General features: G+C 44.4%; 1 pseudogene; it reads right to left on the bottom strand.

Annotated features, from left to right (window-relative positions):
- Positions 1-13,433: 13,433 nt before the first annotated feature.
- LOC105814824 lies at positions 13,434-14,275 on the bottom strand (annotated as a pseudogene).
- Positions 14,276-14,623: the final 348 nt, after the last annotated feature.

The following is a 14,623-nucleotide window of genomic DNA, read 5'->3' as shown; positions in this document are numbered from 1 at the left end:
AGCCCCTTTCTGCCTTCCCTCTTCCCTCCCCCTGGCCCTGACTGAGCTCTTAAGTCATTCGGGATGAACTTCAGATTTAGAACATGTTATGTGGCAGCTTATTCGAGGGGCCCCAGAGCCTATACATCCCCCACTTCCCAGCCCCGCGGCATCACCCCTCGCCTGGCACCTGTGGCTTCCCACAGGGCAGCGGGGAGAGGGAGAGCGGGAGTCCCCATCTTTTTGTGGACCTGCTTTCCCTCAGAGGTGAGTCCCACGCCCACCCTCAGGGCAGGGTCTCACAGGGGCCTGGAGCCCAGGAAGGGTTCTTCAGGGCCCGGTATGAGACTCTGCCACATACATAGGTTAAGATTATTGTTTTGCCATATTTGCTACTATATTTATTTTGTTGTTGCCACAGAATACACACTTCTTCCCCAAAGTATTTCAATATTCAGGATGTCTGAAAAGTGAGGCCGTTTTTCTACATAACCACTGTCAACTGAAGAAGCAATGTTCATAAATTTGGAGAGGAGACTATTAATATTTCTCATAGAGAGTTGCAGCCTGCAGGGTGGCCATTCTGACAGCCTGAGAGGCAGAGGCTTGGGCAGAAGCTGAGAGCATGTACTTTGAGGGAGGGACAACAGGAACAGGAATTTGTTCTCAGCAGAGTGGCCAAATAAATGTATTTAACAAGCTATAGGAGGAGTCACGAATATTTATGAGAGGAGAAACGTGCGTATGTGCAATTGAGCTTTATGCCCCTCATGTTCAGAAAATGCCGGCCTTAGCATTATGCAAGGGTGGAGTTTTCCGGCTTCTGACCTCAAAAGGTGAAGCCGAGGACATGAAAACTCTCGCCATTTCCTCTGTAGACTGGCAAGGACTACTCCATGGTCAGTGGTCTCTTACCAGGAAGGAGTGCTGGTCAGTGGTGCTGACAACACAGAGGGGAGGAGCAGCATCCGGTGGGTGACTGAAGCCAGCGGTGGACCAAGTCTTTCCCAAGGCTGGTGGTTGGTGAGGGAGCAGGTGTAAAGAGGCGTGTCTGACCTCCGGTCTCATTATGGCCAGGAACTCAGTTTTAAGATTTGTCTGGGGTCCCCTTGGCCAAGAGGGGCTCTGTTCAATTGGTTGAGGGACTTAGGATTTTATTTCATTTTATTTCTCACCACAAATCTATATTGTACTGAACTGAATTAACAATAGTTCTCCAGGATCCTCATTCCAGCCCTCGTTCCATTTGGAATGGGATGACTCTGTCTCGGGGTTCTAAGCTCCGAGCACCATGAATCCTCGGTTCATATCTCAATCCTCCTTTTCATTGAATGTTGTCCTCAATTTCTAACTTCTAAACTTATATTATAATTAGATTATATTCTTATTTAATTCTCTCTATAAGAACTAATGTACCCCAAAATTTGACAAAGCAAGTCTGATTTTATATATGATATATAAATCAATATAACAACATTTAATTATAAACACTTTTTATGCAGGGTTTGCTAATCTGTATTTTTGTTCTTGGTATATACATGTGGCTTTTAGGACCCTTAAAAATTAATCCTCTATATGAAATACTATAATATAAATTTCTTCTATGTGAATCTATTAATATAGTAGAATTTAATTTTTTTAATTTAATGTTTTGTTGGGGAATGATGCCTAACTGAGTTAAACTCTGTGAATCAACCATATTTGCTCATAAATAGCACTTGGCATAGAAAGGGCTTGAGCCCAGCCACTGTAGACCCCCTGCTCTCACTGAGACCTGGAGTGCAGCGGGGCACCCCTGCAGCTCTGGAACCCGTGGGGCTGGAGCTTCCTCCCTGTTTAGATTTGAAAAGGAAACCAGTTTGGAGGAAGGGGTGGATTTTACCTTTAAACAGCTGGTCTGCCAGTTTTAATGACCAAGAACCACATACAGAACTGAGCCCAATTGAAGAGTTAATAAAGTGAACAGCCTTTTGTGATAACTTTAAGATTTTAAGATTAAAAAAAAAATCTTACTTTACATAAAAAGCAGAGGCAGCTTTTCTTGTCCTCAGGCCCCGGTCCAGCAAAGGAGCTGTAGCTGTGTAGAGCGGAGGATGGCAGAGTTCTGCCTGCCCCCTTGGCTGGAAATGGTGTCACGCTTGATCCGCATAACCGTAGGCCCAGCAAAGACTCAATTCTGATAACACTTCGGCAATTTCCCTGTTGAATTTCAGGCCTATTCATTAACAAGTCAAAGCTTCACAATAGCGGAGTTGTGGAATCAACCCAAGTGCCCATCAGTAAATGAATAAAGAAAATGGGGTATATACACAACGGAATACTATTCAGCCATAAAAAGAATGAAATCCTGTCATTTGTAGCAACATGGATGGGACTGGAGATCATTATCTAAGTGGGCCAAATCAGTAACAGAAAAGCAAATATCACATGTTCTCACTCCCAAGTGGGAGCTACAAAATGTGCTTACAGGACCGTGGAGAGTGGAATGGTAGATAACGGAGACTTGGAAGGGTGAGAGCTGGGAGGGAGGATGATGAGAAACTGATTAATGGGTACAGTGTACATTATTCGGGTGAAGGATACCGTAAAAGCCCCAGCTGGACCACTACACAATCTATGCATGTAACAAACTTGCACGTGTACCTCAAAAATTTGTATAAATAAAGGAAAAAATGCTTCCTGTTTTCACAAAGACAGCAATTCCCTCATGTTGTATAGTTTATTAACAATTGATTTTGTGTTTCAGCTGCAAATAACTATTATCACACAACTGTCCGTGTACAATAGCTGCTTAGTGGTACCCCCCCACCCCACCGCAGTCTGTCCAGCAGGTGTGCTGTTGGTGGCATAACCATGCTGCCACCCTCCTAACTCAGCCCTGCTCAGGAAGGTGAGAAATAGGTGCCTGGTCTATGGGCTCAGCAGGCAGGTTGCCTCTGCCAGCTCTGGTGTGGGCTGATAGAGGCCATGTGCTGGGAGCCCTCAGGAGGGTGCCTGATTCAGCTGGGAAGGTGACAGCCGTTCTGGCTGGAAGAGAAGGAGGAGGAGCGGGAGCCTTTGCAGAAGACTGACTGGGAGGCCGGAACGTGGCAGGATGGGGAGGCCTCAGGGCAGGGGAGAGCTGTTGCCTGGCTGCTCTCACAGTTAGGTTGAGGGCTGTGGTCCTGGCCTACCCACCACAGCAGAGCCATATTGCCCAAGGCCTGGGTGTGAGTGTTTGTCCCCTCTGAAACTCATGTTGAAATTTAATCCCCAGTGTGATAGTATTGAGAAGTGGGGCCTTTAAGAGATGACTGGGTCATGAGGGCTCTGCTCTCCTAATGGCTTAATGCATTCCTGGATGAATGCGTTAAGGGGTTATCACGGCGGTGGCGCTGGTGGCTTTGTGAGAAGAGGAAGAGAGGACCTGAGCAAGCACACCCAGCCCCTCGCCACGTGGTGCCTGCGCCCCTCAGGACTCTGCAGAATCCGCACCAGCAAGAAGGCCCTCACCAGATGGGGTCCTGGATCCTGGACTTCTCAGCTCCCAGAACTGTAAAAAATAAATCGCTTTTCTTTAGAAATTACCCAGTTTCAGGTGTTCTGTTATAAGCAACAGAAAGTGGGCTAAGAGGGGGTGCAACTTGGGTTCAATGCTAGGCATGTAATGTGTATCATGTAGCAACTAGCTGAAGACTAGAGCTCAGTCCAATGTCTCTGCCACAGAGTCACCGTTGGTGGCAGCTGTGGGCAAGGGTTTCGGGGCAGCCTCTGCAGGGGGACAGCGCAGTGCCAGGTCTCTTTGCAGAGGTGGCAGGCATGGATGCACAGAGGTGGGGCCCTCATTGGTTGTGGCAGACCGTTTGACCTCTCAGAACTGTTTGTTCACATGCTACTTCAGCCTGTTGTGGACAAGAGCCCCAGGGCTGACCCCATGCATGTGACGCGTTCCTGAGAGCTTAGTGAGGAGGGAGAGGAGAGGAGCGCCTGCCAGCACCTGTGCTCAGGAAGAGATGTGGAGGAGGGACTCTGGACACAGAAAGCAGGGCAAGTAGTGTCTGCCTGGAAGGGTCTGTAAAGCTTGGCAGAGGACAGGAGCATAGTGGAGAAGGGCTGAAGTCATGAGGCTGAGCGCGAGCAGTCCTAAAGGAAGATTATTCAGTGATACAAGCATGGGCCGGCAGAGTGCTCACGTAGTGGAAAATCCCACCGCCAGGGCTCTATCCCGCTGTCTTCCGTAAGCAGCTATAAACCGCTTGCAACAAGTCCCGCTAAGGTGACATAAGACAGGAAGACATTCCACAGGAACTCTGTACCCGGAACTAAGGTTGCTCCGGACCCTGCCCCCACTAAAGGATGACATCATTGTAGCTATGCCCACTTCCTCACTCATTAACTGTGCCCCGAGCAAAATGTATAAAAGACTGATACGTTCTTTATTCGGGGCTCAGAATTTAGGAGGAAAAATCCCCCTCTGGGCCTGCTGGCGTGTATAAACCTGTTTTGTCATATTTCTGTGTTCCTCTCGGCCTATTCCCGGTCAACTCTGCCGTAACACTCAGGCCTGTCTCCATAACGGGGGGAGAGATCAGGTTCGACTCCCAGCACAGCCCGGCGCGCGGAACCGACAGCCGTGGAGCAGAGTCCCGTCGGAGGATGCAACACGACTAGGAGGAAACACCAGGGTGCGGGGACTCTGGCCACCCCACCCAACGGGGCCTTGCCGCAGGCAGGCCAGGGCTCAGACACCCCGCGGTGGTGGGGGAGGTGAGGGTCAGATGTCGAGGGGGGCGCTTCTGGCTAACCTGACTTAGCGGGGTTCTCGCTAAAACTGGATTTTACAGTGAGTCCACAGACGCGCCTGGGAGGAGGCTCAGGAGCCTGAGTAAAGTTTGACCGAGCAGAGAATCCTTGCCAGCAGGAAGTTGAGTGTCCGCTGCATGTTCATTCGTTCTCTCAATAATTAAATACTGAATGTGTGCTTGCTACCAGGGATACAAAGGTAAATAAAGCAGGAAAAAATGCCCTGCCTTTAAGGTAAGTAAATTCCTGTGGGAGAAGAAAGATACTAAACATAAATAATAAGTAAAACAAGTAGTATATTAGAGGAAGAGAAATGCTATGGAGAATAGAAAAATAAGGCATAAAGGGACATTCTGAGTGTTTCACACAGGGGAAGCGATGCTCTGGCTAAACCTCCTCCCCTGAGGTGACACAGGACATCTGAACGCACACCCCGGCAGAGCCCGAGGCAGGGGCGCTCTGGGAGGCTGGGGAGCGAGCGGGGAAGACCACGCAGCTCCCGGGGCTCAGCGCCCGCGGGCTTCTCTGGCGGGGCAGCGGCGGTGCGGGTGACCGCGGAGCTTGAACCGCGGGGCCAAGGGAGGAGGCTGCCACGGGTGCGCTGAGACGGCGGGGGTGTCTGCGGATAAAGGTGCGCAAGAGACGCATGCCGGATCGGATCTGGGCGCGGGGGAAGAGCAGACGGGGAGGACTGGACCTTCTATGGCCCGCGGAGCCGTGAACTGAGGCGGGACAGTTCCCGCGGAGCACGTGTGCGGAGCAAGAGCAGAAATCCGTGCCTATGAGCAGCAAGTGGAGACAGGAGGACGCGCTGCGGCCGAGGGGAGCGGTCCTGACAGGGTGGCACCAGCTTGCGGACGGCGTTGAGAGCCGTAGGAGTCAGCGCGGCCGGGCAGCAGGCGTGGCAGCCGCGAGCGCAGAGACCGGACCGCGAGGACGAGGCCCCGCGGGCGGAGGGGCGAGGAGGCCCGGAGAGAGGCCCGGAGCGCGGAGGGCGAGTCCCCGCGGTGAAGAGCGAAGAGCGGGACGGCAGCAGCTCGGGTGAGGGAGGAGGGCGGGCGGCGGTGAGCAGAGGGAGGCCACTCTTGGGAGCCACTTCGCTGCAGGAGAACAGAAATGGGATGCAGCGGGAGCGGCCTGCAAGACGCGCGTGTGCAGCGAGCAGAGAGCAGGCCGGGGCGATTCGGGGCGGCCCTTCCCAGACCGGCCCAGGGGGCGCGGACCGTCCTGCTGCGCCCTGCGGGGCAGCCTCGATTTATTGCACCGAGAAAATCAAAGCAGAAGCAAAAGCAAGGTCCTAAGCTGAGCGGAGGGATGGGACAGGAAGCGTGGGAGGCTGTAACCGAGAGGCAAGGCGAAAGGGGTGTCCACAGGAAGGGAGGACGCTGCCATGCGGCCGCTGGGGCGTCGAGGGACCTCCGCTGGGACGCGTGGCCCCCACGCGGGCAGGACGGCCAAGTGCCCGTTGGCCTCTCGCAAGACTGGCGCGCGGCTTTCCAGGTCCCGGGCGGACCGGTCGGGTCAGGGCGGTTCGAGCCACTCTCCGGGCTGGGCAGGGAGCGCGCGGAGACGCCGCGAAGCAGCGGAACCAGAAAGTTCCTCCCAGGCGGCGTGCTCTGCCTTTTTGAGACTAAATCCAGACATTCTCTTTCACTCCAGTTATGTTGTTTGTCAGCTTATTAGCGAGCACAAATCAGTTCACAAAGTGCTGTGTGCCCACTGCGAAGCCAAACTGCTCTCTGGAGATTCGGGTTTTCTGTGTTTACTTCTTTTTCTTTTAACACCCTTATCAAGATGTAATCTACATACCATAAAATTCACCTGTTTTAAATGTGCAGCCCAGTGAATTTTGGGTGTATTTAGAAAGGATCGGTGCGTTGTACCACCATGACGACATGAGTCCCATCGCCACACTGATGGAAAGAAAGCTCCTGCCCCTTTAGTCACTCCTCGTCCCACCCTGGGCAACCGCCAATCTACTTTCTGTTCCTCTATATTTAGTTCTTTGGGGGGATATTTCATAAAAATAAGCCATACGATATGTGTTCTTTTGTTTCTGACTTCCTCCACTGAGTGTGATGTTTTAAGGTCCATCTTTATTGGGGTGCATATCCGTATGTCTTTGCTCTCATTGCCCAATAATATTCCTATGGACACACCACATTTTGTTGTTCACTTACCAGTTTGTGGACATTGGGTTTTTCTACCTTTTGGCTACCGTGAATAACGTTTTCATTTCTCTTGGTTATACCGTTGGAATGGAGTGGAATCCTGAGTCATATGGGAAGTTTGTGTTTAACTTTTTAAGAAACTGCCAAATTGTTTTCCAGAGTGGGTTACATCTTTTTACAATCTTACCAGCTACATATGAGGGTTCTAATTTCCCTATATCCTTTACAACACTTGCAAAAGCCCCACCACCACCAAACTCAAATTGTTACACATATAATTGTTCTAAATATAGTCAAAATAAGATATTTTTAGCCATTTAGAGCCTGCTGGCTTTACATACCCCAAATCTGCATCCAAATCTGTCAGCAGTAGATAAGACAAACTGTGGGCTACAGAAGCCCCTGAGCCGCTGCTGCCCCTCAGAGCTCTCTGACCCAGGGACTCCCCACTGGCTGCTGGGCTGACATCTCCTAGACCTGCCAGCTCCCTCTCAGATTCAGCCTTGACCTCTTCCCCTTCTGGGAGTAGTCCTGCTCCAAACCTTTCTTCCCACACACTTCTGTCACATAGCCACCCCAGCCAATCTTGTGTGTTCCTGTCACCCTGTGGTCATAGCTTTTAGTCTCATCAGCCCAGAAATCCCCTACCTCACTACACCCCACTGAATAGTTTTGGCATCCTTGTTGAAAATAAATTGACCATATATCCCAGGGTTTATTTCTGAAATCTCTGTTCTATTCCATTAGTCCATATGTCTATCCTATGCCAGTACCAGACTGTTTTGATTACTATAGCTTTGTAGTAAGTTTTATAATTGTGAAGTGTGAGTCTTCCAACTTTGTACACCATTTTCAAGATTGTTTTGGCTATTCAGGGTGCCATGAGAGTCCGTGTGAATTTGGGGATGATATTGTCTATTTCCGCAAAATACACCATTGGGATTTTAATAGGAGGTTTAGATTTTTATTTGAAAGTGTGAAACAAAATGGAAGCATTAAAAATATGTGAGCTCTTTTTATCAGCTTGACTCTTTCCCAACGTATTTGTGAATATCTACAGCTGCATAAAGTCCATATGAGTTTTAGGAAGGACTTTTCTATTTCTGCCAAAAAAAAAAGACTTGAGAGATGTTGCATTGAATGTGTAGATTACTTTGAGTGGTAGTATAATTTTAACAATATTAGGTCTTTCAATCCATAATTGATTTTTTGTGTTGATTTTATATCCTGCAACTTTTTGATGACTTTTATTTCTTTTTGTAGCCTGATTGCTCTGACTAGAGCTATCAGTACTGTGTTGAATAGAAGTATTGAAAGAAGGCATTCTTATCTTGTTTCTGATCTTAGGGAATAAATTCTTGCACTATTGAATATGATATTAGCTGTGGGTTTTTCACATGTGGTTTTTACCATGTTGAGAAAGTTCCGTTCTATTCCTAGTTTATTGAGAGTTTTTATCATGAGAGGATGCTGGATTTTGTTAAATAGTTTTTTTTTTTTTGCACCAATTGAGATGTTCACACCAAAAGAACCAATTGCTTCTTTTCCTTCATTCTATTAATGCAATGTATTAAATTGATTGATTTTCATATGTTGAGCCACACTTGCATTTCTGGGATAAATCCCACTCAGTCATAGGTATAAGATATCATTCTTTTAATATTCTCCTAAATTCAGGTTGCTATTGCTTTGTTGAGGATTTTTGCCTCTTTATTCAGAAGTGATATTGGCCTGTTGTGTCTTTATCTGGCTTTGGTATCAGTTTAATGCTGGCCTCCTAAAATGAATTAGGAAGCGTTCTCTCCTCTTTAAGTTTTTGGAAAAGTTTGAGAAGGATTGGTATTAATTCTTCTTTAAATATATGGTAGAATTCACCCGTGAAGCCATCTGGTCTTTGTTGGGAGGGATTTGATTACTGATGCAATCTCTTCATTTGTTATAGATCCATTCAAACTTTCTATTTCTTCTTGAGTCAGTTTTGGTAGTTTGTGTATTTCTAGGAATGTATCCATTTCATCTACGTTATCTAATTTGTTAGTGAAGAATTGTTCATAGTATGATATCTTATAATCCTTTTTATTTCTATAAAGTTGGTAGTAACATCCCCACTTTTATTTCTAATTTTAATTATTTGTATCTTCTTTTTTCTTTGTCAGTATAGCTAAAGGCTTGCCAATTCTGTTAATTTTTACAAATGTCAACTTTTGGTTTTGATTCTCTGTACTGCTTTTCTGTTCTCTACTTCATTTATCTCCATTCTAATCTTTATCATTTCCTTCCTTCTGCTAGTTTGGGGTAAAGTTTGCTCTGCTTTTTCTAGTTCCTCAAAATATAAGGTTAGGTTATTAATTTGCAGGGTTTCTATTTTTATTGTAGGCATTTATAGCTATAACTTTCTCTCTGAACACTACCTTCACTGCATTCGTAAGTATTGGCATGTTGTGTTTTTTTGTGTGTGTGTATATTTTTAAGATATTTCTTTGTGATTACATTTACCATCCTAAATTGATAACAATATACTTTGAATTGACATGAATTTACTTCAATAGCTGCCTCCCTCTATTTCCATTATGTTTTTGTTGACACAAATTATATCTTTATACACTGCATGCTCAATAACATAGATTTATAATTATCTTGTGCATTTGTCTTTTAAACCACTTAGGAAGTAAAAGGTGAAGTTACAAACCAAAAATACAATAATGCTGTCTTTTATATTTTGCTATGTGGTTACTTTTACCAGAGATTTTTTTCCCATATGCCTTCAAATTAATTTTTAATGTCCTTTCATTTACACCTGAAGGACTCCCTTTTATATTCCTTTTTGGGCAGGTCTAGTGATAAAAAAAAAACTTCCTCAGTTTTTGTTCATCTGGGAACATCTTAATTTTTCCTCCATTTTAAAAGGGGTTTTGCTGTGTATAGAATTCTTAGTTGATAGAGTTTTGTTTTGTTTTCTTTTCTTTTTGCAATTTAAATGCAGCATCCCAATGCTTCTGGCCTCCCTGATTTCTAATGAGAAATCAGCTGTTAATCCTCTCCTGGATCCCTGTATGTGATGAGTTGCCTCTCTGTATTTCTGCTTTCAAGAGTCTTTCTGTCCTTGGCTTTTGACAGTTGGATTACATTGTACTCAGTGTGGGTCTCTTTGAGTTTATGCTACTTGAAGTTCATTGTAGTTCTTGGACGTGTAGTTTCATGGATCTGGTAGTTCATGGCATTTGTGATTTCTTTTTTATTTTTTAAATAATTATTCACTTTAAAATCCAATATTTATTTATAACTTTCCTTTTTTTCTTAAAGCAGACCCCAAACTTGTATGAAGTCTCACAAATCCTGGATCTGTCCCTGGGTATATATGAAAAGATTATTACTGATGTAGTGTGTGACCAAATGTTTAGAAACTACTGATCCTTCATTGCCATTCCCACTCCCTGCCCTCCCAGTTATCCAATTTGATGAGACTCCATCCCCACCATATGCTAAAACTCTTCTCACCAGTGTCGCCATGACCTCAGTGCGAAATACAATAGACATTTCTCTCACTTAATTCAAATATTTCAAATAATTAACAAATAACATATGAATACATGTAAAGAATGCATACATGTGAAAATGAAAAGAATGCAAGATATAATAATATATAAAGTAATTTAAAAAGTTCCTTTCACCCCACTTGCAATTCTGCTTCCCTCATTAGAAGTTTTTATATAAATGAGTCACAATGGCCTCTGCGTATTGGCCCCTGGGTTGTTTATTTCTTCACAGCAGGCTGGCACCCACTAGCTCAAAAGCTAGGCAGCATAAAACTCAAAATTTACACATGCAATTTTTAAAAAAATAGCCCAAATAAGCAAATTTCCAGTTATTTAGGCCCTGTCTGCTTTGCATACTCTGAAAACTCTCACCTGGCATCTGCTAGCCATTGGTAATATAGAGTCTTGTGGTTATGAGACACCACGCCACTATGGCCCTCAGAGCTCTCTGATCCAGAGACTCCCTGCAGTGCTGTTGAATTAATCACCTAGATATGCAGGCTTTTGCTCCCTTCTTCCTCAGTGTTCCCTTGCTCTGGTGCTCCCTCACTGCAAAGCTCTGGACAAGCTCATGCTTTAAGGGCTTCACGTCTCAGGCAACCCTATTCAAGTGCCACGCAATAAAGCTTGTTGTGTGTTACTGTGTCTTGTTGTCACATCTTTTTTCTTGATCAGTTCCAAATTTCGCCCCCCTACAGAAGTAACGTGAATAGTTGACGGATCCTTTTGTACCTTTCTCATATACATTTGCATGTGTTTATGTGTGACTGAAGATATTTCTACCTCAGATATTTCACATACAAATATTTTACTCTTTAAAGACAAATGAGGGAAAAGCAAAACAAAACAAAAAACAGAAATAAAAACATAAATGGGGCTACATTCTATGTAAGTACATGTTGATGATCTTTATTTGTTTTGATAATGTTCGCATTCCATAGTTTGGAGATACCATGCTTCATTTAACTATTCCCTTCTTGCTATTGCAAGGAATACTGCAAATGACCTTTTGTGTAGACAACTTGCATATAGATACATATATTTCTGAAGGATAGATTTATAGATGCAGAGTTGTTTTTGAGGCAAGTAGCACAAGTGGCATAAGCATTGATGTCAAGAACAAGGATAAATCCGAAGTTGAGAAAAAATTAACTGGCAATTAGTCATAATGGTGAAGTAGCATTCCAGGGAGACACAGGCTTCAGGTGCAAATGTGTCAGGGGAGGAACAGCACCAATGCAGACTGAAATTTTTGATTCAAAGAAGTTTTGGATCAATGTCTATGAAAACAGCCTGGAATATAAATATCCAGGTTTTATCCTGAATATTTATATTCCAGGCTATTTTCCTAGACATTAACAGAAGTGAGGAGATTTCAGAGATGAAAAGAAGCTACTGAAGCAGACACTCTCAGCATTGATTGTACATTATGATCACCTAGAAAGCTTTGGAATAAAAAAAATAAAAACCCACTGCAGCCCAGATACATCCCAATCAATTAAATTAGAATCTTTTAGGTATGAAACTCAGGCATCAGTAGTTTATAAAGCTCCTTGGTGATTCCAATGTGAAGGCAGGTTTGGAAACACTGACCTAGAGGCTTTGCAGTAATTCTCAAACTGTGGTCTCCAAACCAGAAGCATCAGCCTTACCTGGGAACTCATTAGAAAAGCAAATTTTCAAGCTCCATCACAGACCTACTGAATCAGAAATTGTGGGGTGGGGCCAGGAAATGTGTATTTTATTATAATAAGCCCAACAGGTTATTCTGATGCACACTAAAGTTTGAAAATCACTGGGTTAATGGAACTAGAAATCATCACTACCAACCAGTATTTATCCATCAATAGGAATTAAAGAACAGGGATCTTACCAAGTAAGACTCAGGTACGAATCATTCTCTCCAGTCATCACTTTGTCAGATTCCCTCCCTGTTCCTCTGATCACTATACCTAGTCTTTTTCTGGATTTGTAGAAGTTACTTATTACCAGGAAATAACTAAATTTATGGATATTAAAATCTGTGGTGAATTTTGAATGATTAAACTCCACTGAAAACAGGATAGAGTGAGCTTTGTTAACAAGTACTTTAGATCTGGCAACTCTCTTCGGTTCAACATTTTGGACTAAGAAATGACTCTCAATATCCTGCAGATGCAAGTACAGGTGACCCTTGAATAGCCCATGGATAAGGGGCTCCAAATCTCTGCACAGTTGAAAATCCACATGTAACTTTTTTTTTCAAGATAATTAAATCATTTATTGATTACATATGATAATGGCTGATACACAAGCTTCATTCCCATCTATAATTTTATCTGGTACCATTATTCAAATTAGATATATTGCATAGGATATGCCAACAATCATCTTTATAACCAATAATTCCATGATTTTCCTTGGATGAACCCTTTTAATGGTGAACTTCAGGTCACAAGAGTAACCGTCAGTTCAACTACACCAAGGTTTCGGAAGACAATGGCTTCTCCACCCAAGCAAGTTGTAAATGAATTTCAGATAGAACCTGGCATCACCCTGAAGGAATTCTATCTTCACACTTTTGGGGAAGTTTACCAAAATGGCTTCAGAGTAGATTAACTTTACACAGCACATTAAAAAAAAAAAAAAAAAGACACATTTATTCAGCGTCATGATCAGACTATTACATTTAGCAATCAACAGCATGGGTGCAAAAAAAAAAAATCTACATTAAAACCCTTTGTTGGAATGCTTTACACTTTCCACAGAACAGAAACTAAAATAACCTGTTATACAATTAGTCACAAATACAGTCCTTGAGTTTTTTGCCCATACACATGAGTATTGTCTAAAACATGTCTTCTGTGCAGCAGTCAGGACCTGCCACCACTGTGCTTGGCTGAGTTCACAGATCTATTGTAACCTGTAGCTTCCCTGTCACTGCTCTGGCTCTCTTCTCCTGCTAAGCTTTGTTTCCTGGGAATAATTAAAACCTTCTGCCACTGCCGTAGCTACTGCTGCTACTGGAACCACCATAGCCACCTTGGCAAAGTCTTGGCCTCCATCACCATAGGGGCCAGAGCTTCTACCTCCAAAATTTCCTCCCTTCATGGGTCCAGAATTTGAAGACTGATTGTTGTAATTGCCAAAATCATTGTATCTTCCACCACCTCCAAACTTGCTTCCATCATTACCAAATCCACTGTACCCATCCCCACTGCCACCATATCCACCACCACCATGGCTGCCACCAAAGCCACCTTGACCACTGAAGTTTCCTCCAGGGCCAAAGTTGTCATTCGCACCAAAACCACCTCCATGACCGCCACCAAAGTTTCCAGAACCGTGTTGACTTCTTTGGCTGGATGAAGCACTAGCCATCTCTTGCTTGGACAGGGCTTTCCTTACTTCACAGTTGTGGCCATTCACAGTGTGGTATTTCTGAATGACAATCTTATCCACAGAATCATGGTCATCAAAGGTTACAAAAGCAAAGCCCCTCTTCTTCCCACTGCCTCTGTCAGTCATGATTGCAATCACTTCAATTTCCCCATACTGTTCAAAATAGTCTTTTAGGTGATGTTCTTCAGTATCTTCTTTAATGCCATCAACAAAGATCTTTTTCACGGTTAAGTGGGCACCTGGTCTTTGAGAATCTTCTCTGGAGACAGCTCTCTTTGGTTCCACAACTCCTCCCTCCACCTTGTGTGGCCGTGCACCCACTGCTGCATGTGCCTCCTCCACAGTAGCATATGAGACAAACCCAAAGCCCCTGGAGCGCTTGGTGTTTGGATCTCTCATTACCACACAGTCCGTGAGCATCCCCATTGCTCAAAATGGCTCCTCAGACTCTCATCGGTCTTTTCAAAGCTCAGCCCTCCAACGAAGAGCTTCCGCAGCTGTTCAGGTTCTTTAGGAGACTCTGACTTAGCCGTGGTGGCGGTGGGAAGAGAGACTTTAACGGTGCTTCCTCGGCAGCGTCCACGGGCAGAAAGCCACATATAACTTTTGACTCTCTCAAAATGTAACTACTAATAGCCTACTGTTGACCAGAAGCCTTACCAATAACAAAAACAGTCCATTAGCACATATTTTGTTTTTGTATTATTTACTGTATTCTTGCAATAAAGTAATCTAGAGAAAAATGTTATTAAGAAAATCATAAGTAAGAGAAAA

Source organism: Propithecus coquereli, unplaced genomic scaffold (assembly GCF_000956105.1).
Source record: "Propithecus coquereli isolate 6110/MARCELLA unplaced genomic scaffold, Pcoq_1.0 Scaffold307, whole genome shotgun sequence".
Lineage (NCBI taxonomy): Eukaryota > Metazoa > Chordata > Mammalia > Primates > Indriidae > Propithecus > Propithecus coquereli.
This window is presented reverse-complemented; position numbering and strand designations above follow the sequence as displayed.